Source organism: Stenella coeruleoalba (genome assembly GCF_951394435.1).
Source record: "Stenella coeruleoalba genome assembly, chromosome: 13".
Classification (NCBI taxonomy): domain Eukaryota; kingdom Metazoa; phylum Chordata; class Mammalia; order Artiodactyla; family Delphinidae; genus Stenella; species Stenella coeruleoalba.
In genome coordinates this window covers 32,472,851-32,499,514 of record NC_137159.1, presented here as the reverse complement: position 1 = coordinate 32,499,514, position 26,664 = coordinate 32,472,851, and the positions used below count along the sequence as shown (strand labels likewise).

At 39.5% G+C, this 26,664-nt stretch overlaps 1 long non-coding RNA gene across 1 annotated transcript; it reads left to right on the top strand.

Moving 5' to 3' along the window:
- Window positions 1-9,323: 9,323 nt before the first annotated feature.
- On the top strand, window positions 9,324-18,251 carry LOC307196023. The gene is made up of 3 exons (XR_013831025.1): window positions 9,324-9,471; window positions 11,057-11,151; window positions 17,846-18,251. It is a non-coding gene; the product is annotated as an uncharacterized lncRNA (long non-coding RNA).
- The last annotated feature ends 8,413 nt before the right edge of the window (window positions 18,252-26,664 follow it).

Here is a 26,664-nt window from a genome sequence, read left to right as displayed (position 1 = left end):
GGATGGCAGATGCTTTAGGCCTTTTTCTCATTCACTGTACATCAATAGTTCAAGTACTCCCTTCCAGCCTACTGGGTCCTTTCTACCTTCTGAAGCTGCCTCTAGTTAGTAGTGGCGGGTTCAGGGATACAATTGGTTCACCTGATGCCTGAACCAACTCTCTCTCACCTAAGCTTATAAACAAAACAAAGTGCCAGCAGGTCAGATTTTTATCTCATGCCTTGATCTTGCTTCAGGGCACTACTTTGAATGTGGACAGTCAATGACAGAATAATATGATTATCAGCCCTTCTGAAATCCATCCTCTTAGTGAACTAAGGTCTTGCTAGATTTGCTACTTAAAAAATGAGATAAAGCTATAAGGGAATATAATAGATGCCAACTTGGCATCATTCTTTCAGCGATAAAGTATTTCTAAAAGAGGAGTTTCTGACTAAAGATGCAAGGACGCTGTCTTGCTAATTTCAGCCAGTTTCCTGCCTCAGTATGTCTTCCTGTCTCTGTCACTGCCAGTGACTGACAGCTGGCTTAATAATTGAATTCAAGCAGTGTTTGCTTTTCTTGACCTTTACTGAGAAATGAATTTTCAAGCTCTGGACATGAATAGAGTGCTTTAATTTGGGGAGAATAACGTGCATCGTCCCCAGCAACCCGTGGATCTGATTACCCGTGCTATTTCTGCATTCCGCTTCACAGCAGACTTCCAGAGGATGGCTGGTGTTGTAGCCACTCTGTAATTAATTCTGAGCTTTGGCTCTCTGCACACTCATCACCCAAAAGAGGGCATGTTTGTTTCTGATTGGATGAATAAAGTCTCTAGCTGACCACTGCTCTCAAGAGCCTTCAAAACCTATATATTTTGAACCTCTAGATTTTTCATATTTTGCTAAGGTCTTTGTTCAGGCTGGTTTATATGAACGAATAGTTTTCTCAAGTTGTAACCTTGATTTTCTTACCTGTCTTCATCTTCTGTTCTTTCCTTCTTTCTTTGTTTCCCTATTGCTCTCCATTCCCCTCTACTGGGGAAGACCTGGTGGTGCAGCAGTAAAGAGCCCTCAGGCTTGAGTGAGCTTCAGGATTTCAACAGTAAAATGGATCTAATACCCATCTCGTAGGTGTGTTGAAAGGATGAGACATGACCATGTATGTAATGTGCCCAGCAAGTGCTTGACACATGCCGTGGTAGGTGCTTGATGCATGTAACTGCTGTTATTTTCTTACATATCCAAAGGCTTCTTTATGATCTTTAGTTCTCCAGCTGTGTGGGCTTTACAGGTTGCTCCCCTTCCTTTTTTTTCTGTGCACTTTTCTCAGGTCCTTCAAAGAGAATCAATTTCTTGAGAGGAAAACCCCCCTACCCCCTTTATCAGCATTGGTTTGGCTATTCCAGAACATCCTGGGATTCTTTCTTTGTCTGGTAAGTACCTACCCTGGAATTTTTCCAGTCCTCTCCTGACAGTGGAAGATGCCACCTCCAAGAACTAAGCTAGCTCTAGGAGGCAACCTCATCTGTAAATGAGAGGGTGGACTCCGTCTCTAAGAACTCATCCAAACTGAGTCTAAGGACAAGTAAAGACAAACCCATAAACTTCAGAGGCCTGTAGTGGGGTAGCAGGATGTCCAGACATGTTATGTAAAGCCAAAGTGACCACATAATATACCACCCCACTGGGACATTTTTGAAAGTGAAAGGGGACACTAAAATTGTTAGAATCAAGTGATTTTTAAAATATTTATTTATTTAACAAAATATTGGTTTTATTGTATTGGTAGACCTGCAAAAGAGTTTATTCAAAACTGTTTTTCAAAACTAAATATCTTTTAAAAAACTTGAATACATAAGTGATAATAGATCAAAATTTAAAATTCCCTTATAGGTTTTCTTTAATATTAAAAAATAGCATAAGCAGTATATTTATTTTAGATAAATATTCTTGAACTTTAGTCAATTTCAGGGCCATATCTTTGTCTTGTTATATGACACTAGTATTTTGCTGAAGAATGTAGTTTCTTCAATACAGCCTTATTTTTACTTTTTTTTTTTAATAAAATCTCCTGTAATTTTCTTCAATATTGCTGTTATGGTTAATCAATTTGAAATTGTTTATACTTTCATCTGTCTCTTCTCCATAGAATATAATATTGTTAATGAGGAAAATATTCTATCTATACATGCTGAGGTACCCAGTAAACTTAGAGTCAATTATGCTAAATGGAGACTATTTCCAAATCTATTTTGTTTTGTATTGAAATGGAACAATATGTCAATCGAAATATTTTCAGAGGTACTTTTACTGTTATTCACAGTATCTTCTTTTTTTGTTATTATTTATTATTTAATTTATTTTTTGAACCTCTTTTAACAATTATCAGCTATATATATTTTTTATCTTACATATTTATCTTCTCTCTTCCCTATTTTCTTTTTTTTTAACATCTTTATTGGAGTATAATTGCTTTACAATGGTGTGTTAGTTTCTGCTTTATAACAAAGTGAATCAGCTATACATATACATATATCCCCATATGTCTTCCCTCTTGCGTCTCCCTCCCTCCCAGTATACTACAAAGCTACAGTAATCAAGACAGTATGGTACTGGCACAAAAAAAGAAATATAGATCAATGGAACAGAATAGAAAGCCCAGAGATAAACCCACGCATATATGGTCACCTTATTTTTGATAAAGGAAGAATAGTGAACATTTATCACCAACTTCCCTTAAAAAATGATAATTAGTACTCTCCTTTCTATAAGTTCATTGCTACCAAGAGGTTTTTATTGCAAAATAAATTTTAGAAAGCACTACCAAACCATATTGTAAAATTTTTAAACTTCATATTTTTCTGATTCCTGAACATCCCCATAAATAGGCTGTGAGCACGCTGCCCAGGTGACCAGGTGCACCAGTGTGATAAGGCTGGTCCCCACTGCAAGTTCCCCTTCTTGCCCTCCCTCTGACCTAGTGGCATTCAATCACACCAATGAAATCCCCTCACACTTTTTGCTTATGTGCTTCACTCTGACCCCCAATACAGGCACTTGTCCACAGGTCCTCATTCTCTCTTGGCTGCCCACCTGCTTGGTTGAGTCTACTCCCTTGGCCCTCCTCCCATGCTGTCGCCTGCATGTAGTGCTGGGTTTACCTCTTCTGGGACCTGTGAGTATAGTAAATCTCTTTCACTTTCATGTGCCTCTCTATGGTGTTATTCTGTGTCTGTACGAGGCTGATCAACCAAAACAACCATTTTAAGTAATAGAGGTATTCCTTACAACACACAAACACTAAAATAAATATATAGATCTAGATTTACACCATACCAAAAATGATGAAACTGCTGTAGCACAGGCACTGACTACTCTCTATAAACTCCAAGGCAGGACAACTCAGCCTCTGTTCCCACACACCTGTCCTATCATTTCCCATGTTTGCCAGGGACCCTTACAGCTGGTGGCAGGGAAGCTTGGAGCATCTTGCAGGCCACACCACATGGGCCGTGGCACAGCTGGCTGGTTTCCCAAGGAGCCAGCAGGAACAGAATTGGTGAAGACCTGAAAGAGTTAGATGACCCTCAAACCTGGCTTTACCTGTCCCTAGAGGCTTCATCTACTTACATTGCCTTCTGAGCAGACGTTTGAGTTTGTAACCCCTGATTCTAAAAGGTTTTTGCCATTCAGCCTTGTTAAGGTATATTTTTGTTTGTAATCCTTGGATTTCTCTAGATGATTTTTTGTTTGCTTTCTTTTTTTGTGGCAATATGTTATCTAGTCTTATTTTTATTTCTTTAATTTAGTTTTTATTATTGAAATATATTTGACTTGGGTCACATGTTAATTGGATACATTTACATACTGTGATATGATTGCTATTGTAGTGAAAGTGAGCAACTTTATCACATTACATAATTATCCTTTCTTTTTTGGAGTTGGAATAGTTAAGTTATAGTCTCTTAGCAAGTTTGGTAATTATAATGCAATATGTTACACAATATTGTTCATTGTATCTCTAAGGCTTATTTATTATTTGTTGTATCTAGATGGTCTCAAATACCTCTAGTATGCATCTACTTACTTTCTCAAGGACTTCTGACAGAAGCAAACTGCTGCTCCCTTTCCTGCAGTCGAAGTAGAAAGTACAGGTGATAAATGGCAGCACAGGAACTTGGACCTCGATTTATCTGATATCAAGGCCCATGTTCTGTCCAAGACTCCATGCTGCCCCTCTTGTACCTAAGCACTGGTGAGAACACGGGAGATGGATGACCATAATGACCCCTGTTTGTTGAGAGCTGCCAGGTCTTACAGTAAACATTTCAGGTTCTGAAGCACTTCAAAGTTTCAAAGTGGTTGTTTTAAGCTGCTTGGTTTCGGTAATTTTTATGTAGCAATCGATAATTAATATAATTAATGTTTAATTTGATTCCTTTAACCAACTTCCTGAACTTATTCATCTTCCATTGCTGCCTAAGAAACTTACCCAGAGAGAAGAGATGATTCATGGAGAACAGTGTATTCAGGATCCCATGTGGGTTAGAATTTTCTTTTTAAATTTGTAAATGGAAATGATTTTATTCTTCAGTCTCACATGCTTGGCTAATACGAGTCCACTCTTAAGGGATGAATCAGACATTGTTTGGCCACAAAATCAGATTGCTGAGCCCACAAGGTTGAGGACCATAGCTGAGTGGTTGTGAACATAGGAAGTTAAAGATTGTCCTGGGAGGGGAGAGATGTACCATGTTCTTGGACTGGAAGAATCAACATTGTGAAAATGACTATACTACCCAAAGCACTCTACAGATTCAATGCAATCCCTATCAAACTACCACTGGCGTTTTTCACAGAACTAGAACAAAAAATTTCACAATTTGTATGGAAACACAAAAGACCCTGAATAGCCAAAGCAATCTTGAGAAAGAAAAACGGAGCTGGAGGAATCAGGCTCCCAGACTTCAGACTATACTACAAAGCTACAGTAATCAAGACAGTATGGTACTGGCACAAAAACAGAAATATAGATCAATGGAACAGGACAGAAAGCCCAGAGATAAACCCACACACATATGGTCACCTTATCTTTGATAAAGGAGGCAAGAATATACAGTGGAGAAAAGACAGCCTCTTCAATAAGTGGTGCTGGGAAAACTGGACAGCTAAATGTAAAAGCATGAAATTAGAACACTCCCTAACACCATACACAAAAATAAACTCAAAATGGATTAAAGACCTAAATGTAATACCAGATACCATAAAACTCTTAGAGGAAAACATAGGCAGAACACTCTATGACATAAATCACAGCAAGATCCTTTTGGACCCACCTCCTAGAGAAATGGAAATAAAAACAAAAATAAACAAATGGGACCTAATGAAATGTAAAAGCTTTTGCATAGCAAAGGAAACCATAAACAAGACGAAAAGACAACCCTCAGAATGGGAGAAAATATTTTCAAATGAAGCAACTGACAAAGGATTAATCTCCAAAATATACAAGCAGCTCATGCAGCTCAATATCAAAAAAACAAGCAACCCAATCCAAAAATGGGCAGAAGACCTAAATAGACATTTCTCCAAAGAAGATACACAGATTGCCAACAAACACATGAAAGGATACTCAACATCATTAATCATCAGAGAAATGCAAATCAAAACTACAATGCGATATCATCTCACACCAGCCAGAATGGCCATCATTAAAAAATCTAGAAACAACAAATGCTGGAGAAGGTGTGGAGAAAAGGGAACCCTCTTGCACTGTTGGTGGGGTTGTAAATTGATACAGCCACTATGGAGAACAGTATGGAGGTTCTTTAAAAAGCTAAAAATAGAATTACCATACAACCCAGTAATCCCACTACTGGGCATATACCCTGAGAAAACCATAATTCAAAAAGAGTCATGTACCAAAATGTTCATTGCAGCTCTATTTACAATAGCCAGGACATGGAAGCAACCTAGGTGTCCATCGACAGATGAATGGATAAAGATGTGGCACATATATACAATGGAATATTACTCAGCCATAAAAAGAAACGAAATTGAGTTATTTGTAGTGAGAGGGATGGATCTAGAGTCTGTTATACAGAGTGAAGTAAGTCAGAAAGAGAAAAACAAATACTGTATGCTAACACATATATATGGAATCTAAAAAAGAAAAAAATGGTTATGAAGAACCTAGGGGCAAGACAGGAATAAAGGTGCAGACCTACTAGAGAATGGACTTGAGGATACAGGGAGGGGGAAGGGTAAGCTGGGACAAAGTGAGAGAGTGGCATTGACATATATACACTACCAAATGTATAATAGATAGCTAGTGGGAAGCAGCTGCATAGCACAGGGAGATCAGCTTGGTGCTTTGTGACCCCCTGGAGGCGTGGGATAGGGAGGGTGGGAGGGAGTGAGATGCAAGAGGGAAGAGATATGGGGATATAGTATATGTATAACTGATTCACTTTGTTATAAAGCAGAACCTAACACACCATTGTAAAGCAATTATACTCCAATAAAGATGTTAAAAAAATAAATTAATTGCAGTTTCTAAAAAAAAGATTGCCCTGGGAAGGTATGACGGCCTTCAGACCATTCCTTTGGTGAATGCACCTGCTTTTCCACACAAAACTCCTCAACATGGGAGTAAGGGTAAGAGTTCCAAGGAGCCTAACTCTCATGGGACCCTGAATCTGCAGAACTCCGTGACTCATCTGTTCTCTGTTTTAAGTTTTAATGGAAGCTGAATGAGATTGAGGCAGTTGTGGTTAAAGGAATTGAATATTTATGGGTGTGTTAATTATTGATTATTGTATAAAAATTACCCAAAACAACAAACACTTATTATCTCTCCATTTCTATGGGTCAGAAATCTGGGCGTGGCTTAGCTGTGAGCCTCCGGGTTAGGATCTCTCGCAAGACTGCAATCAAAGTGGCATATGGGGCTGTGTTTATCTCAAAGCTCAACTGGGAGAATCCACTTCCAAACTCACTCATGTTGGGTGGCAGGCCTTAGGTCCTCACTGGCTTATTGGCCAGAGACATCAGTTCCTTGCCCCACGAGCCTCTACCCCAAAGGGCAGCTCACAACATGGCAGCTTCCTGGCTCTAGATCACATGAGAGAGCAACAGAATGTGCCTAATATGGAATCACAGCCTTTTTTAACCTACTCTCAGAAGTGACATCATCACTTTTGCCATGTTATATTTATTAGACGTGAGACATTAGAACTAGCCCATGCTCAAGCAGAAGGGATTACATATGTCATGAATATTAGGAAGTAAGGGTCATTGGGGGTCACTTTAGAAGCTGCCTACCACAACCCTCCTTGTTCTTTTTGAAAACTGTCATGGCTATTCTTGCAGATGAACTTTAGAATCAGTTTGTCAAATTCAAAAAGAAATTCTATTCTAATTTTTAATGGGAATGCACAAAATCTATAATTTAATTGGAGGGTACATATTTAGAAAATTCAATCTCATCCAGGAATATACCAGCCCTTCCATCTCTTCGGTTCTTCTTCTATATCTTTAGTATTACAGTCTTTAAAATAATGCCTTGCGTATTTCTTGCCACTTTTATTTCTGAGTACTTCATAATTATTTTTGCCTTTCTGAATGGAGTATATTTTTCCTTTGCATTTTCTAATTGGTTACGGCTATTGCTATGAATAAGAAAACAACCCAAGTTTCCTGTGTTGATCTTTTATCAGACCAACTTAATGAACAGTCTTAATAGTTTCAGTATTTATTATAACACATTCTGAGATATTTTCTCGTTAGACAGTGATACTATCTGCGAACTAGTTTAGCTTTGTTTATTCTTTTCCAGTGTTTGCACTTCACCTATTTTTCTTGTTCCATTAAGTGTTGAATAATGGGAACTTATAGCCAGATTCTTTACCTTGTTCCTGATTTTAATGGGATTGCTTCTAAGGTTTTACCATGAGGTATGGGACTTGCTGCCGTTATAGATAAAAAAGATCATAGAGTTAGAATTTTACAAGCAAACCTTTTGTTCTCTTTCTAAATAATTGTCTAGAGGAAGAAATGAGGGAAACAAACACAATAATTCAGTCTTTTACACATAAAAGTAATCACAGGGTCTTTTTTTAATAACCTAAGCATAACCTAACAGCTCTTCAAGAATTGCCTTATGGTAAGCAAGGAAGAAGGGGGTCTCATGACATCAAGTGGGGGAGATAAGACCCAAGATACTCAAAAAGGCAGATGAAAGTGGCCCTTGTGTCATAATTTAGAAACTTCAAGGTCTGTATAAAGAAAGCACTGATAACACACATAGTAATTATCCAGGAGAGTATTTGGAAAGGTACCATGGCATCTTTTCCAGGAGAGTAAAACACTGAAGACCTATAAAAAGATCACAAAGTTGGTGCAGAGGAGTCAAATATTAAGTAATTCTTTGCTGAGAGGTTAACATTTAGAATATGTGACATGTAGTTTTATTGATAGTGGGTCTGTTTTTTGGGTTTTTTTTCTCACACAATAGGTTTCTAGTTAAGTTTACTTTTTTTCATAGCTTATAAAGAATTTTAAGAAGTAAAAATTATTTTGAATTTATTAAATTCTTTAGCCTCTGGTAAGTATATTTCTTCACCATTCACCTTTTCATGTAATAAATTACATAATAGATATTTAATGTTGAACCATGCTTGTATTCATGGAATAAATCCTGGTCATGATTCTTCTGCTGTATCCAGTTTTGCTAATATTTACTAAAAGTTTTTGATGTGTATTCATAAGGGTGATGGGTAAATATTTGGGTTGGCCAAAATGTTTGTTCGGGTTTTTGGCCAACCCAATATTTGGGGGAGATTTCCATCATTTGTTCCTCACAGTTCAGTAGACTTTTTGCATAAATCTGGCTTTATTACCTTTTATAGGAGGAGACTTTAACTACTTTTTCATCTATCTATAATTACTGTGATTTCTACCTCTCGAGTCAATTTCTGTAATTTCCAAAAAATGATTCATTTCATCAAGTTTATAAAATGTTACTTTCATATTTTAAAAAATCCTGTACAACCATAATTACTTCCTTTTTTGATTGCTAAAGCTATCCTCTACCACTGATCTGTTTATTTTCTTCAGAGATTTCATGCCTTTGAAACTTTGTCGTGCTAATGGTAAATGAGGTTTATAGGTGATTTGAATGTATGTGATTGTTGTTTTTTGCTTTCCTGTTAATTTCTTTATTTTGTTTACTTTAGCTGCCTCCCTGAATCACTGACCACTAAAAAGGCAGAATAGAATAGGAAAGATGTTCTAATATCCAGACACCTGGATTCTCAGCCTGGTTCCAGAACTTACAAGCTTTGTAAGCCTAAGGCTCAACACATACCATGTCATCAAGAACCCACTCCTCTCAAAGTGAGAATTATTACAATAAGGGCCAGTGGCCCAAGGTAGGGGAGTGTAAGCCATAATGATGTTTGGTCTCTGGTCTTCCCCTGGTTTAAGGAACGTAAGTATAAAAAAGCACTGTTATGAATTGAACTGTGCCCACCCCCACTTCCCCCATTCATATGTTGAAGTTCTAATTCCCAGGACCACAGAATGCAACAGAATTGGAAATAGGGTCATTGCAGACGCAATTAGTTAAGATGAAATTATACTGCAGTAGAGTGGGCCCCTAATCGAATATGACTGGTGTCCTTCTTAAAAGATTTCATGCTTATGAAAGCATCTGGGCACAGAGAGAACGCATGTGAGGATGAAGAGGAAAAGTGGGGTGATGCTTCTACAATGTCACAGATTGCCAGCAAACCACCAGAAGTAGAGAGAGACACAGAACAGAATCTTCCTCACAGCTCTCAGCAGGGACCAATTTTAACTACACCTTGATCTCAGACCTTGAGCTTCCAGAACTGCAAGACAATCAATTTCTGTTTTGTAAGCCATTCAGTTCATGGTGCTTTGTTACAGGAGTTGTAGAAAACGAATACTAGATGGGCTCTAGGGGAGTATCTCTAGAACATTTCATGCTGCTCGTCTTTGTAAACCATTACAGGATGTATTGGTCAGCCTTTGCAGCAATAATGGTGCATTACTAAGTACCTCGAAGCTTAGTAGCTTAAATTCCAAACACTTATTTTTCACTTGTGGGTCTGTGGTTGTGGAGCTGCTCGATGCTGCTGGGGTGTGCTAGACTTGATAGCATGTGGGAAAGATCCAGGTCTCTCTGTCTTCTCGTTTTGGGGACAAGACTGAAGGAGCAGCCACTGTTGTTTGCAGGTGGACAGTACGAGTTCAGAAGGTTGAGTCAAAACACGCAAGTGGATATACTGAGTATGTCCACTCACATGCCATTGGCCAAAGCAAGTCCTAAGACCAAGCCCAAAGTCAGCTGAGGAGGGGTGGGGCTAGTAGCTAGTGGAGTCAGCAAAGTACTCTACCTAGACAAGTATGAACAAATAATTACTAACAAATAATACAGTCTACTGCACAGTCCCTAAGGCCTAGAAGAAGTGTGTTTGTTTGTTTTATAAGATATATATATATAGACATATTTGTATTAATTAAAATCTGCAGAAGTTCTCTAAACCATCACTTTGTTCGATTTTCCTGAAATGCCCTCCCGACCTCTGTCTCCCCTTTTCTCCTTTCTTTCAAGACCTGCATTGCCTGGCATGGAGCTTTGCATACATCAAGCAGTCAATAAATGCTTGTTAAATTTATGGTTGAATTTAACCTTTTCTTCCTGATGTGACTTGTAAAAAAGTAGCCTTTCAAAGAACAGGCATTCAAAAAAAAATGACTGAATTGAATTGAGGACAGGAAAAAGAACAGCTCTTTGAATATAGCTGTTGATGGAGACCCAGACAACCTTGTCTGATTCAAGGATTACAAACAAGAAAACCAGAATGCCATCCTACTGCAATTTTCTAATGTCTTTAAGAGCCAATAACTTAGCCCCAATTAATTAAAATCTATCTTTTTTATTTGATACATTTCCTTTGAGCTTCATTCATTCTCTTACTATTTTTATTTGGTATCGTTTCTAAAAATTGCAAGAAAATCTAAACACATTTTATTCTCTTGCTAACCAGGTCTTCCAGTGTGTGAATTCCAAGCATGTGTATAGTGAAAATGCTCCTCTAGTGATTCTGATGCACAACAGATATTAAAAATCATGTTTAATAAGGTAACAGAATGAAACTTCAGGAAGCCTCTTAATCCCCCCCGCCCCAAAACCTGAGAATTGGGAGGCCATGTTCAGTGCTCTTCTTCTCTAAATCAGTACTTCATTTGCCTCACAAGAATGGAAAGGACATAAATTTCAAGTTCTGGAAACATGAGGTTGAACTCTGGATCTGCCATTTACTGCCTGTGTGACTTTAGGGCATTGGCCTCTTTTTTTTTTTTTTTTTCTTTTTCAGTGTGAAAAGGAACTAATGATAGGACCTACCTCATAGAGTTGTTGTGAGGATTAAGTGAATAGTGTATATACAGTGTTGGCACATAATAGGTGCTCAATGAACACTTGCTCCCTTCTTTGGGAAAGCATGGCATCTGGCCCCAAAGGGTGACCAGGTCATGAGGGAAGAGAAGAATGCTGTAGAAAAGCCTGGATTCTCCCCTTGGGAGTTAGTCTCCTCCATTTGCAGAAATGCATCTCAGGCGAAGACACTGTGCATAGGTAAAGTATTGACTGTGAATGCTGTTGTTTTTTGGTTTGTTTTGATTTATTTTTATTTTTTAATCTGAAAAGTCTAGTGGGCAGGGAGTATGAAACTGAATGAATAAAAGACTATAGGGATAAAAAAAAAAAGATCTACTAACTACTTTTGCTGAAGCTTTTGCCTGCTGATTACTCAAATTACTGACTTTCAAACTGGGTCTCAGTCCTTCTTGCAAAGGTTCCACAGAGCAGGCCTTTGTGCCCCATGAAAATGCTGGTCTACTGGCCACGCCCTGTGACAGACCCTTACCCTGGGCTCAGTTCAGGACTTGGCATGTGTGATAGAACCTAAATGTTCATTTTCCTAGCAGTAAGGCTACAGAAAATAGAATAACCAATGGTTTAACATTTTGTTAATTTCTGGTTTATCTGGGGAGAGAGGTACTTTAAACGCTTGAACTGAATTGAATGGAATTTGGCCCATAGCCAGAGGACCTTAGTACAGTCATATCCTATCTTCTCTGAGGCAGTTACTAGAATAGGAATTAAAATATAGCTAAAGATGGAAACCCTTCTTTTTCACAGGAGCAACAGGAGTCTAAAGACCTATGAAGATGGTGGGTATAGTGCTGGGGGCAGCAACAATACAATGTTGCACAGCAGTTGTGCAACCACCCATTGTAATAAGTTCTAAAACATTTTCAGCATCTCAAAAGAAACTCTTGTAACCATTAAGCAGTCACTCCCCATTTCCCACTACCATTCTTCTTTCTGTCCCTGTGGATACCTCTTTTGGATATTTCATAAAAATGGAATATGTGGTCTTTTGTGTCTGGCTTCTTTCACTCAACATAATGTTTTTAAGATGGCCCATGTTGCAGCATGTATTTCTCTTTCATCAAGAGAAATTATTTCATTTCCTTTTATGGCGGAATAATATTCCATTGTAAGGATATACCACATCGTTTGTTATACTTTCATCAGTTAATGAAAATTTGTATGTTTTTGGTTACAGTGAATAATGCTGCTATGAACATTTGTGTACAAGTTAATGAATGAACATATATTTTCGTTTCTCTTGGGTATATGCTGTCTGAGTTAGCCTTTGCTACAATAATGGTGCATTGCTAAAATAAGGCATTTGGAATTTGATAGGGATTGCATTGAATCTGTAGACCTTTGGGGAGTATTGCCATCTTAATAATATTGTCTTCCAATCTATTAACATGGGACATCTTTCCACTTATTTAGGTGTTCTTTAATTTCTTTCAACAATGTTTTGTAGTTTTCAACGTGTAAGTATTTCACTATCTTGATTAAATTTACTCCTAAGGACTTTATCTTTTTGATGCTATTGTAAATACAGTTGTTTTCTTAATTTTATTTTGGAATTTTTTTTCTTTCTTTTTTTTTTCTTTACTAATTGCCCTGGCTAAAACTTCTGGTACAATGTTGAACAGAAGTGTGAGAATAGACATCTCTGTCTTGTTCCTTATCTTACAGTGAAAGCTTTAGTCTTTTACCATTAAGTGTGATGTTAGTTTTTCATAGATGTCCTTTATAAGGTGGAGGAAGTTGCCTCTATTCCTAGTTTGTTGAACATTTTTATGTTGAAAGAGCATTGGATTTTGTCAGATTTTTTTCTGTATCAGTTGAGATTATCATGTGGTTTTTGCCTTTTATTCTATTAGTATGGTCTATTTTATTTGTTGATTTTCATATACTGAGTCAGTATTCCAGGGATAAATTCCACTGGGTCATGGTGTATAATCCTTTTTATATGTTGCTGGATTTGGTTTGCTTGTATTTTGTTGAGGATTTTCATGTCTATATTCATAAGGGATATTGATCTATGATTTTCCTTTCTTAAGATACCTTTGGTTTTTATATCAGAGTAATACTGTTCTTATAGAATGAGTTAGGAAGTTTTCACTACTCTTCTGTTTTTTATAAGAGTTTGAGAAGCATTTGTGTTCATTCTTCTTTAAACATCTGATAGAATTCACAGGTGAAGCCATCTGGTTCTGGGCTTTTCATTGTTGTAACTTATTGATGACTAAATCAATCTCTATACTTCTTTTAGGTCTATTCAGATTTTCTATTTCTTCTTGTGTCAGTTTTGGTAATTGTGGTTTTTAGTACTTTACATTCCTGCTTTTACTAATTTTAGTCATTTCATTCATGATTTTAGTACTTTTCTCTCTTTTTTTTCTTGGTTAGTGTAGCTAAAATTTTCTCAATTTTGCTGATCTTTTGAAATAACCAACTTTTCATTTCATTGATTCTCTGTATTTTTCTATTCTCTATTTTGTGTATTTCTATTATAATATATTTTCCTTTTTGTTGCTGTGAGTTAGTTTGCTCTTTTTTTCCAAGTCTCTTAACTTGAAAAATTAGGATATTGATTTTATTACTTTTGAAGTAGGTATTTATAGCTATAAATTTCCCTCTCTACAGTACTTTTACTGCATCCCATAAGTCTGGATATGTTGTATTAATGTTTGTTCATTTTTTTCTTTCAGCACTTTGGATGTGATATCCCTACATATTTTCTGGTGGTAAATCAGCTGTTAATATTATTGATTATTCCTTGTACATGGGTCACTTCTCTGTTGCGGTTTTCAAGATTGTCTCTTTGACTTTCAACTGTTTGATTGTAATGCAACTCTGTGTGAATCTCTTTGAATTGATTCCACTTGGAGTTTCTTGAGCTTCTTGAATGTGTAGATTAATTTTTTTTTAATTTTGAAAAATCAAATTCAGGAAGATTTTTACCATTATTTCTTTAAATGTTCTTCCATTCCCTTTCTCTCACTCCTGTCCTCTGGGAGTCCCATTTGTACATATGTTGATATACTTAATGGTGTTTCACAGGTCTCTTAGGCTCTGTTCATTTTTTTTCCTCTTTTTTTCTCAAACTGGATAACTTCAATCAACTTTCTTCAAGTCTGATGATTCTTTTCATGACTGTTTGAATCTGCTGCTGAGCTACTCTATTGAATTTTTCATTTCAGTTATTGTACTTTTCAAATCTGGACTATTCTCTATTTGATGAGACCCTCTCTTAGTTTCTTTAGTTCTTTCTCTATGGTTTCCTTTGAGCATATTTTTAAACAGCTGATTTAAAATCTTTGTCTAGTTAAGTCCAACATCTGGACTTCCTCAGGTATAGTTTCTATTGATTGCTTTTATATTTCACTGTGTATTGTTTCTTCATATCTTTTGTAATATTTTGTTGAAAACTGCACTTTTTGAATATTATGTGGGCAACTCTGGAAATCAGATTCTCCTCCCTCCCTAGGATTTGTTGTTGTTGCTGCTTGTTGTACTTTTGGTCTTTGTTTTTTAGTGGCTTTCCTGAACTAATTCTGTAAAGTTTGTATTCTTTGCCATGTATGGCTACTGATGTTTCTGGTCCGTTCATTTATTGGTTACCTAATGATTTGGACAGAGATTTCCTTAAACACCTGGAACCAAAAATTCTTAGAGCTTTTGCCAACAGTCTCTCTGTGAGTGTTGAGGCATACATTTAGCATCTAGTCTGGAAGTTTACAGCTCTGTCCTAAGCTTCATGTTATCCTTATGCAGAGTCTCAAGGTCTGCCAGTAATGAGAATGTAGGGCTTCTTGGGTCTTTCTCGAGCAGGTACACAGCTCTGGGCATGTAAATAGCCTTCTATACTCCAGGAAATATTTAGGAGCTCTTCAAAGTTCTTCATTCCTTACTCTTTCTTTTCAAGCTTCCAGGTTAGTCTGTTGTTTGCCCAGCTGTTATCCATTGCCTCAGGCAGCCGTGGCTAAAATATTTCCTTGTAATTGTTTTTGACAAATGTTCCTGGGTAGTGGCTTTAGTACTAGTTGAGTTTTGAGTCAAGTGAGATGAAGATAGCCTTTCAAGCAGTCTTCCAAAGAGTCACTAGTAGGTCAAATAATGACAATTCTTTGTGAATGGGGTTTGTTCTGTTCTCTCTGGTATTGAGAATGTGGACCATTATTTTCAAGGCTGTTACTGAGCTGGGGAGTGGGTGGTTGGACTAGGGTAAGTTAAAACACCACTAAGCTAACCATTCTAACATAGATTTAGCTGTTTTTCTTGAGTAAGTGCTCCCTGTGTTATTGCAAGCCTTTGGTTAATTTCCAGATTCCTGTCAAAACTGATTCTTACAGTTTTTGACATTTTTTTCATTGCTTTCATGGAGGGACATACTTTTTGGAGTTCCTTACTCTACCATTTTGCTGAAGTCCTAACCATACCAATACTGGACATTTGAAGATGTTATGCAGTATTTCAAGCAATTTCATATCCATTTTCTCATTTCATTCTTATAACAGAATTTGAAGTCAAGAAGTAAATATGCCTTTTATAGATAAGGAATTTGAGGTGTCCTGCATGAAGCTACTCTGTCTTCCCAGCTCATCTGTCATAATTGTGATTAATCTGTTTTCATAGGTAGACCATGAACTGCAAGACAGAATAGATAATGCTATTTGTACTATTAGCATAATTCTTAGAACAAAGTACAAATTTTGGAATTAAAAAAAAAGAATAATGAATAAAGTTTAACACATGAGACCTCTTTCCTGATGAATGGATTCATGAAATCCTACAGTGTTAGACCTGAAAGTGTCCTCACGGGCTATATCGGGAGGGAAACGATGGTGTAGGACTTAGTGTCTTCCCTAATGTTTCAACAAAACCAACTCCACATTAATTTTTTCTCCCCATGTTCTTTTAACAAATATTAATTGAGCTCCTACTCTGCCCCAGGCCTTGCACTAGTAGCTAAGAACTTAGAAATTAATAAGACAAACTCCTTGTCATGAAATTTACATTTGTGAGACAAAGAATGAGTATATAATTTCTAGAATTAAATGTAAAAAAAACCCCAGAAAAACAAAGAAAAGCAAAACAAGGCAGGGTAAGGTAGGAAGGGCACTGGAAGACACAGAATTATTTTAGATAGTTTTAACAGAGATGTCTTTTCTCAGACATGATATTTAGGCAAAGATATGAAGGAAACGAAGGATCAGGCCATCTGAGAATGTAGGGGCAGTGTTATAAGCAGAGGAGCAGCAAATGCCAAGACCCTGAGGTGGGAGAGAGTTCAGCCTGATCCAGAAGGAATGAGAAGGCAGACGTGGGCTGAGCAAGGGCTGAGTGCCATGTGTGAGAGAGGTGGAGATCAACCAGGTCAGCTCATGGGCTGCCTTGGTAGATTTTCTTTGAGTAAATAGTTATATGGATAAAGAAAAAACTGAAAAATACTCAGTTTTATATTATAATTTGTGATTATTTACTTGCTCCCTTTTTTGACCTTTAAAAAAACCTGAAGTTTAGTTAATTTACAATGTTGTGTTAGTTTCAGGTACACAACAATAATATATACAATATATATTCTTTTTCAGATTCTTTACCATTATAGGTTATCACAAGATATATAGTACAGGATATCTTGTGATATACAGTAGGTCCTTGATGTTTATCTATTTTATATGTAGTAGTGTGTATATGTTAGTCCCAAACTCCTAATTTATCTCTCCACCCTGCACCCCATCCTCTCTTCCATCTTTTCCTCTCTTTCTTCATTCCTTCCTTTTCTTATCTTTCTTACTTTTCTTTCTTTCTTTCTTTGTGTTACCCACCAACAAAGGGATCTGGACCATGTTCTCTTTACCTGTGATAAACACAGCACCTGGCACATAAGAATACTCAAATGATATTTTTGAATAAGTGAGGAAATTGAGACCTGAAAGGTAAAGTAGCATTTTCAAGGCCACACAGCTTGTTAGTGGCAGAACCAGAGCTGGACCTATATTTAGTTCAGTTTCCGCTACTTTACCACATCCCTTGCACGGAATCAAAAACAGATCCAAAGAATTTTGCAATTAGCGTAGCTTGTCATTTCCTGCTACTGCCTCCAAGTATAGTCTAGTCACCCAATCACGCAGCTAAGTCATTAGCAAAAGAGTACTTGTCGTTTCATTGAGTCAGGTGAAAGCTTTCATGGTGACAGTCAGCATCAAAGATACAATGTGTTGTAAAGAACCAAAAGGTATGTTTTGGGAGGCAGGGTGGAGGGGCTGGACCATTGGTACAGTGTCCCAGGTCAGGGAAGGGTGACTTAGCTGCAAACCTTCCTTAGTGAAGGAAGAGAGAGAAAGGAAAAATAGCATCAAGAAATTGTCAAAGTAAAAATGCCACATTTACTACTTTGCAGATGCAGAGGCCAGAAAGCAGACAGAATCAGAACACACATTGTTAAAATGACCCATAATGCTTTGGAGAACAATAATGTGACTGGCCAAGGCTTGAAGCATCTCTTTCAACACCAGCACAGGAGGTCATCTGTGTCTCCACACGATGTGCGGCGAATTCAGGTAGACCCGAGCCTGAAATGGATCTGGAAAGCAAGAACGCATGTGCTAAGATTGATGGTGTCTCCACCCACCCCACAGCTCTGAATGAGTCCTACAGCAGATCCAACTGCCATCCAAGATAAAGGAAGAGATGAATTTTCATAGTAGGTGGGGCAAGCCAGAGACCGCAAGGGGAAGTCACCAAATCAATAGGAATAGGAGATCTGGCCAGAAGATGGCAGTTGTTATAGTCAGGCCAGCCCAAGTCTCTAGCTATGACTGATGCTTCTAGCAGCTTAACTGTGACGGAAATAGCTTGTGTTGCTGCTGCATTTCAACCAAGAATAAATGGAGTAGTTGGAAGTAAGTAGCCTTGCCCAGACTTCCACTCGCATTGATGGCAGCATCCAATGGATTCCATGGATGGAATATGAGATGCTCAGTGCACAAAGGCTGCTATCGCTCACCTGCACCAGAAGACCCTGAAGTTTACATAACAGATCGAGGTTGTACAAACATCCCAGAGGACAACGCTGATGACTAGTTGAAACTTGCCAGCAGTGCAGACAAGCAGCAGGCCACCCACATCAAGCAGGTCTTTGAAGAACCAGAAATCTACTCAAATCTTCTTCCAGCTACAAAAGAAGCTTAAGTGCTACCACTGGAAGTTTTGGGAGATGGAGTGGGATGGGATCTCATGGCAACCACAGGACATCTTCAGGGACATGCACCAGGGTCTGAAGGGTGTGGAAGTGAAGGTGGCTGGCTTCAGTGAGAGTGTGGTCAGCTTAACAAAGGTCAAGAAGCTTTCCAGCTTCTCCCAGCAGCCACTCAGGGGTGGGGGCCGTGATCTCAAAGCCCGAGGAGATCATTTGACTAGTTGGAGCAAATTTGACAGTGTGGGCATCTCTCAAACTTGATGCCCAAAGGAATCATGTAATTTTAGAGCTTGAAGGGATCTTAGAGGTTCTTAGAGATTATGGCAAAGCCGAATCCCAGAGAAGGTAGGCAAGCTGTACACCAGCACACAGACAAGAGCAGGGTAGAAATTTGAGCCCAGCATGTTGGCCTTCCAGCCTAGTCCTGGAGCCTCTTTACCCAACAGAATGTAGAATGGAGGAATACAAAGTTGGATGCAAACGATCAACTGGCATGCTGAATTGATAAAGTGAAGACTTTTGAGGACCAAGTGTTGATTGTTGACCAGTAGACAGACTCTGGGCCACTGCTAGCGTTTCATTCGTCTAAAGGCACCCCTTCCTCTGGGTAGACTCAGGCCACAGGAAGGCCATCAGCTTGGCATGAGGTGTGTGGGCAGGGCTTCGGCCTCTGCATGCCTTCTTGTCTGGGTAGTTTGTGTAGGATACACCCTGGACAGACTCGTCCAGCAGCCTGGCGAATTAGGGACAAGTTACAAGGAAGCCCTTGATGTAGGAGGATAGTGCAGGGAGTCAGGGAGCTTTGGATACTCTTTGGTATCCATAGCCCAGTTCTGTGTACTCTTGTCCAGCTAATGGGGTCAGAACTCAGGTGTGCCCCCTTGAGGCTGGAGGACTTCACACCGTTACCTGACCTGGTTCCACCAGGGTGTGTAGCTGAGTTCTGTGACTGTCACGGCTTAAACCACAAAACTGAGAGACTGTAACCAGAAGCCTCTCTTCCCCGCTGTTGCCTCCGATACCAGAATGCATCTCTCCCCTCTATTGGGTGCTTAGGGCCAGTTCTAGTTGCTTTCCTGGCTAGAGGTGGCACTGAGGCCTGCTGCCTAGGACCTGGGGCTGCAACACACTGCCAAGCCTTTGCTCCCAGCTGTCCCCATTGTCAATCAGCAAAGTAGAAGCAGGGTCTGGCCACACAACCATCTCGTCTCTCTAAGACCAGGGCAGTTCGCTTCTACCACTGGGCCTTCCATACGGCCTCTCCGCACCTCCTGCCACCTACTCCAAGGAGTTCCATCCTCTTGCAGGGCAAGGCTCACCTATTTCCTGCCTGAGCATCACTCAGATGCAGAGTAGCTGCATTATTGTCTTCTCCTCATGGGTTCCAGGAGACAGTCTCCCCACGGAAAATAGTCTGAGCTTGGAATTCTACCAAAGCACAGACTATTCTGCCTGGTGTCTTTAATACATACTCAGAGAGTCTTCTAAAGAACCGCATCCACCAGTAGACTGTTACACCAGTAACAGGCTCTGGTCCTCAGGTGGGGATTTTTATTTTTGCACAGGCTCCAGACGCGCAGGCTCAGCAGCCATGGCTCACGGGCCCAGCCGCTCTGCGGCATGTGGGATCTTCCCGGACCGGGGCACGAACCCGTGTCCCCTGCATCGGCAGGCGGACTCTCAACCACTACGCCACCAGGGAAGCCCCTGAGGTGGGTATTTTGAACATCTGTGACTTTATAGTCGATTGTCTCTATTTGTATATTTAAAGTATACATTGACATATGCTAGTATCACATTAATAAATTTTATATAAGGTTGTTTTAAGATACTCTGTTTTTAGGAAAATACCCACACCAAACTGCTAATAATGGGATTAGGAATAAAGGTAAGTGTGAGAATTTTCATTTTCTATACTTAGTATGGTTTGAGGTGGTTTTTATTGACAACAACACATGTTACTTTTGTGATCACAGACAAAACTTAAAAACATGGAAAATATATACTTCACATACTATGCCTAATTAAACACTACACACACACACACACACACACACACACACACACACACACACACACACACACACACACGTATTCTTTATTCCTGAGAATAGTATTTGATGTGGGGAGAGAGAGAGCACGAGCGGGTGCAGGTGAGCGTGGAGTCTGGAGACACCTGAACATGGATGAGGTGACATCATCAACAGGTAAAAAGCTGATGAGGAGGTGAAGTGCTGCCACACAAAGTGGCATTTCTGTCTGGGCAGCTTGAACTCTTCTCAGACCCTTCCTTCCAAGTGACGGCTTCTGCTCTACTTTACCTAAATTACAGGAAGTCCTGGTCCTTTGTCTCAATATTCACTCCATTCAGCCCTCCCCCGCCTTTTGGTCAATTAACATTGAGAGCAGTTTCATGAGATGAGCTATATCACTATAGTCTGGCTTTTGGCAGTGATAAAAGTGCTTCCAGGGGTTTGCCGTGCATATCACTTGTCTTCCACCTCCCACCACGCCCCTGCACAACCGTCTACACACACACACACCACACACACACACAACTTGAAAATGGTCTGAATGTTAAGACAGTTTTGTAACTTATTCAATAAACCATGCAAAAGATTAATTACACATTTATACATGTAAGTTGAGTTCAACCTTCTCCTGTGCCTTTCTCTACACATACAAGGAGCTCAGAACTCTGACACTTGACTTTCTGTAGAATGACATCATCTTCTTGGCCGTGTGCCTGTGGCTGTTCTCCTGGCTGAAACTCAAGCAAATGTCAGGCAGGTCAAAATCAGAAGGGGGAAATATGGTTGTGTGAAATCAACTGAATCAACTCACATTTATTACAAAGCAACTCTGGGCAGAATGCATAAAGGCTGAAGAATCAGAGAAAGCTTAAGACATTCCCGAAGGGAGAGTGTTGATTTGAATTCTTAAATTAAGCTACTGATCCAATTTCCATTTTTGCATTTTGTGATCTTGGCTAATTTGATAGGCAAAATTTTATGCCATTGTATTTAGATGAAATTTCTTTGATTACTGGTGAGAGTAAGCACTTTAAAATACATTTTATTATTATTTGCATTTCTTTCTGTGAATTGCCTATTTGTATATTTTGCTCATTATTCTTTCGAGGTACCAGCTTTTTCCTTATTACAAAGTAACAGTACTTCATATACGAAGGATCTTGACCTTTTGTCTGCAATATTTGCCATAAATATTTTTCCTACTTTGACATTTATCTTTTAGTTTTGTTTATGGTTTTTCTGACTTTCAAATGTTTTAATGTAGAAAAATCTATCCATTGCCTTCGGGGTTCATCTATTACCTTTTTGTTTTTTGCTTAGTAAAGGCTTTACCACTCTGAGATCTCATGAATCTCATAAATTTTTATCAGTGTTTTCATTCAGTTTTTAATTCTTTGAATTCAGCTCTTTAATCCTTCCTTTTTGCATTTTGGAATATAGTGTAAAATAAAGATCTAAATTAATGATTTCCCCTAATAGGTGAATCTCCTATTTGTTGTAATCAATTCACCCTTTTCTCATTTATGAAATTTAAAGGATTATACAAATAATATAGCTGCAATAAAAAAAATCAGAAAATACAAATAGTGGAAATGAGGGGGAAAACACTTGTATTTTCTTTCCACTCTGAGTTGAGTGTTAGCAATTTCCTCCGCCCTTCCAGACATTTTCTTTTCTAGATGATGCGTACATTTCCCCTCCAAATGGAATCATATTGCAATATGGTTTTGTAACCTGATGTTTTTCCATTCAGTAATGTATCATGACTATCTTGCCATGTCAGTCAATATACTTTTACAGCACTACGTCCTAATTAACTTTTCATTGAAATATATTGTACATTCAGAAACGTGTACATTTCATAAGTGTACAGCTGGATGAATTTTTACCAACTGAACACATCCATGTAACCAGCTACTAGATCAAGAAGAAGAATATTACTAACACCCCCAAAACCCTCCCAATGGTTCTTGCCTGTGATCTCTCTTCCCCAAGGGTAACCATTGTCCTTCTGTCCTGACTTCTAACAGCATAGATTGATTTCATAGTCCGATTTTTGATAGCTACATTGTATTCCATCACACATAAATGTATCACAGTATACTTGCTATGGGTTAACTTGTGTCCTCCCCAAAGATATGTTGAAATCCTAACTTCCAGTACCTGCGAATGTAACCTTATTTGGAAATAGGGTCTTTGCAGATATAATCAAGTTAAGATGAAGTCATCAGGGTGAGTCCTAATCCAATATGACTAGTGTCTGTATAAGAGGAAAATGCCATATAAAGACAGAGACACACAGAGAAGAAGGCTATGTGACCATGGGGGCAGAGATGGGAGTGATGCTGCTATAAGACAAGGAGCACCAAGGATTGACAGCCACCACCAGAAGCTAGGAAGAGGCAAGGAAGGACTCTACTTAGAGACTCAAAGGGACCATGGCCCTGCCAACACCTTGATTTCAGACTTAACTTCCAGAACTATGAGAGAAGAAATACCTGTTGCTTTAAGCCACCTAGTCTGTGGTACTCTGTCATGGCAGCCCTAGGAAACTGATAACCCAGTTTTGATGACTTTGGGGTTTTTCTTACATTTTATTATTTTATAGTGTTATGAATATTTATTTTGTTCCTTAAAAGAAACTATAAGAATGAACTATCTGAATCAAAGAATACTAGTAGACAATGTGAGTACAAAGTACTTAGTAAGACAATGGCTATGATTCACCAACTCTATCTCTAAGTGTTATACTTGGTGATAGAGGTGATGTGGGCTCCTTCCTTTGTAATGAATTCCTCTGTAACTCCAGTCTCACCAGGATTCCCTAGCCTGTGGGTACAGTGGGCCCACATAAAGATTATAACTCACTTCTGCCACCACCTCCATAATCAGAACATTCCAGCCCCTTATCTCTAGGAGTCTCTGGGGTGGGGCATGAGGCAGTGGTGGTTATCATTCCAGTTCTTGAACAATCCTTGCACCTTCTTCTCAACGTCCCAACACATCCTCCATAAAGACTTTTGGGGGCCTGACTGTGCTACTCCCTCTGAGAATTCATTAAGTCAGTGGAAGGACCCATCTCATCTTCAGAAGCTGAGCTGCAAGGTGCCAGGGCACTGTGGCATTCCATGTGGTCCTCATTGCATTAGAACCAGGCAATGTTTCTTTCTTTTTTTATTTTTCTGCGGTACACGGGCCTTTCACTGTGTGGCCTCTCCCGTTGCGGAGCACAGGCTCCGGATGTGCAGGCTCAGCGGCCATGGCTCACGGGCCCAGCCGCTCCACGGCATGTGGGATCTTCCCGGACTGGGGCACGGATCTTCCCGAACCGGGGCACGAACCCGTGTCCCCTGCATCAGCAGGTGGACTCTCAACCACTGTGCCTCCAGGGAAGCCCCAGGCAATGTTTCTTAAACGAGGAGAAAAGGCCTTTCTTAGCCACTCTGTACCAGGAGCCCCCAGACAGCCCTCCCTGTTTTGTCTTGTCTCCCAGAGTCCTGCTGCCTATAGCCCTTTCACCTGGGACTTAGCTAGGAAGATTGGAATCTGAGGCAGACACCATGTGTCAGCTGCATTACAGTGCCCATGTGAAATATTCCAGATTGATGATTCCACAGTTAGACTTCATGCCGGGATGTATCCAGATCTTAACAGTGAGCACACTTTCTGCTCAAACTCATTACCTGCTGTCTTCTTGAGCCTTCATGATATTTTGATATTCACAGGTAAAATATCCTCTTCTCTTCTTTTTAAAAAAAAAACATTCTTATAAGCCATGACCTGTTTATTTCTCCAGATAAATATAGGAATAGTATTGTCGACCATTAAGAAGTTGTCAAGGATGGCATCAAACCAATGAAATTAACAAGAGGTTTGACATCTTTGGCATGTTTGGGTTTCCATCAGGAATGACAGCATGTCTCTGTGCCTCGCTGAATCTCCTTTCACATCTCCTCCAGAGGGATTTGGGGAGCTGGAGAGGAATGGCAGAGAGCAGTCCAAACAACCTGCTGAGTGGGCTTTGGGAAGCCGATCAAGCATTGCTGGCTCGAGTACAGGGGAGGTCATTGAAAAAGGAGGCAGGATGAGTTCTGAGCCAGCTCTGGGTGTCTTCCAGGAATTCTTGATTTTTTTCATGGCACTAGATGAGAGAGTGTGCCCAGGGAATAAATCTGATGAAAGCAGAAAATAAGCTGATTTAGTAAAATTTGTCAGACAGGAGGAATTGTGGCTGAACCCTGGAGCCAAGGATCATGGAAAGAAGGGTAAATTGAAAACAGGTAGCAATGTGCACTGTGGGTGTGGCTGAGCAGAGAGGCGGGGCTGAGCTAAATTTCAGGAGACTGGGATTCCAGTCTGAGCTCTGAAGTCATGCTGCCCTGTTCCTTTGGGCTAAAGGCCTTTCCTCTTGAGCATCTGTTTGCTCTTTTCTCGCTATAAGAGTGCTCACTGAAGGACCTCTAAGGCTCTCCTTGAGCTGGGTTTCTAAGTGGTATTTACTAGAGCAACACAGGAGTTGCATGGCTGAAAAAAGCCCCAAGATGTTAAACTTTCATGTCTAAACCAAAGGACATAATTATAGAATGATGTGATGAAGAAATGAAATTTCAAAGCACCTTTGGGATGATTCCTGCCAGTGGAATAAGAAAGGAAAAAAATCCAAGGTAGCTCAAGAACATTATTTAGGGGTGAGGGATACCTAAAAGCTCTAAAAACAGTGCTTTCCAAATGAGTTCTTTCTTTTGGTTTTGTTGGGTGACGGCTCCCTGAGGTGAAATTCTCTCCGATACTGTGACTTGCTTTGTAGGTGGGATGAAGCAAGGAATGTGCCCCTTGCAGCAGGAGACTCTAACCACAGAAAAAATTTCCAGGTCATTTGTGTCTTTGGGGCTACACATTTGAAAAAGAAATTACATCATTGGAGTTCCAGATTATTTTAAACTCATTTCCTTTCCTTCTTCTTCCCTTATTTTTTTTTAAAAAAAATTTATTTACAGATTTTGCCATAAGCCTAGGTTTAACTCTGTCACAGAGATGAATTATTAAAATTGGGCCCCAGATAGATGTCTGCTTCACAGTTGGAGGAGGCTCCCCTGAAGCCTTTGGCAGAAACTGACATGTAGGGACTAAGCCCTTCAAAGGAGTCCCCACCAAGAGCTGCAGTGCATAGAACCTGCCCGACTATATCTGCTTCTAATATTTCCATTTCCCCCATGGGGGTCCTGGCCAATAAATTCTTCCAATTATGCCCTCATGACTCCAACTCCACAAGTCACCCAGTACCTCACTCCTCTGAAGGTCAAAAATGTCTTCATTGAGGCTAGCATTATTGTTAGCTTCAAGAACCATTCATTGCCGGGTTTTTGAAGGGGAAATAGGAAAATTCTAAGTTTTGCATTGTACCCAGCCTCCAAGATGGCCTCCATATCAGTCCCCAATGATCCACCTCTTGGTATTCGCACACTTGTGTGGTCCCCTCCCACACTCTGGCAGGGTGTGCGTGAGTGTGTGACAAATAGCATATTGCAGAAGAGGGGAGGTCAGCTGCCACGTAGTGAGGTCACTCGGGCAGCCTAGAGAGAACCCCACATGATGAGAAGGAACTGAAGTCTCCAGCAACAGCCAGTGAAAACTAGACAACAACCTTGTGAGTGAACTTGGAGGTGGATCCCCACCCCACCCCAGCTGAGAATTCAGATGAGAGTACAGCCCTGGATGACAATTTGACATCAATCTCACGACAGACCTTGAACCTGGAACCACCCAGCTATGCCACTCTCAGATTCCTGACCCTCAGAAACTCAGTGAGGTAATACATGTTTGTTGCTTTCAGCTCTGAAGTTTTGGGGTAATTTGGAATGCAGAAATAGATAACTAATGCACTCTGTGCTTTGTTTTTGGTTTTCTGAGTAAATAGGAAGACATGCTATATGGAATGACAGGTCAACATGTGTCTATCTTATATCTTCCCTGAGTTTGGGGCAGGAT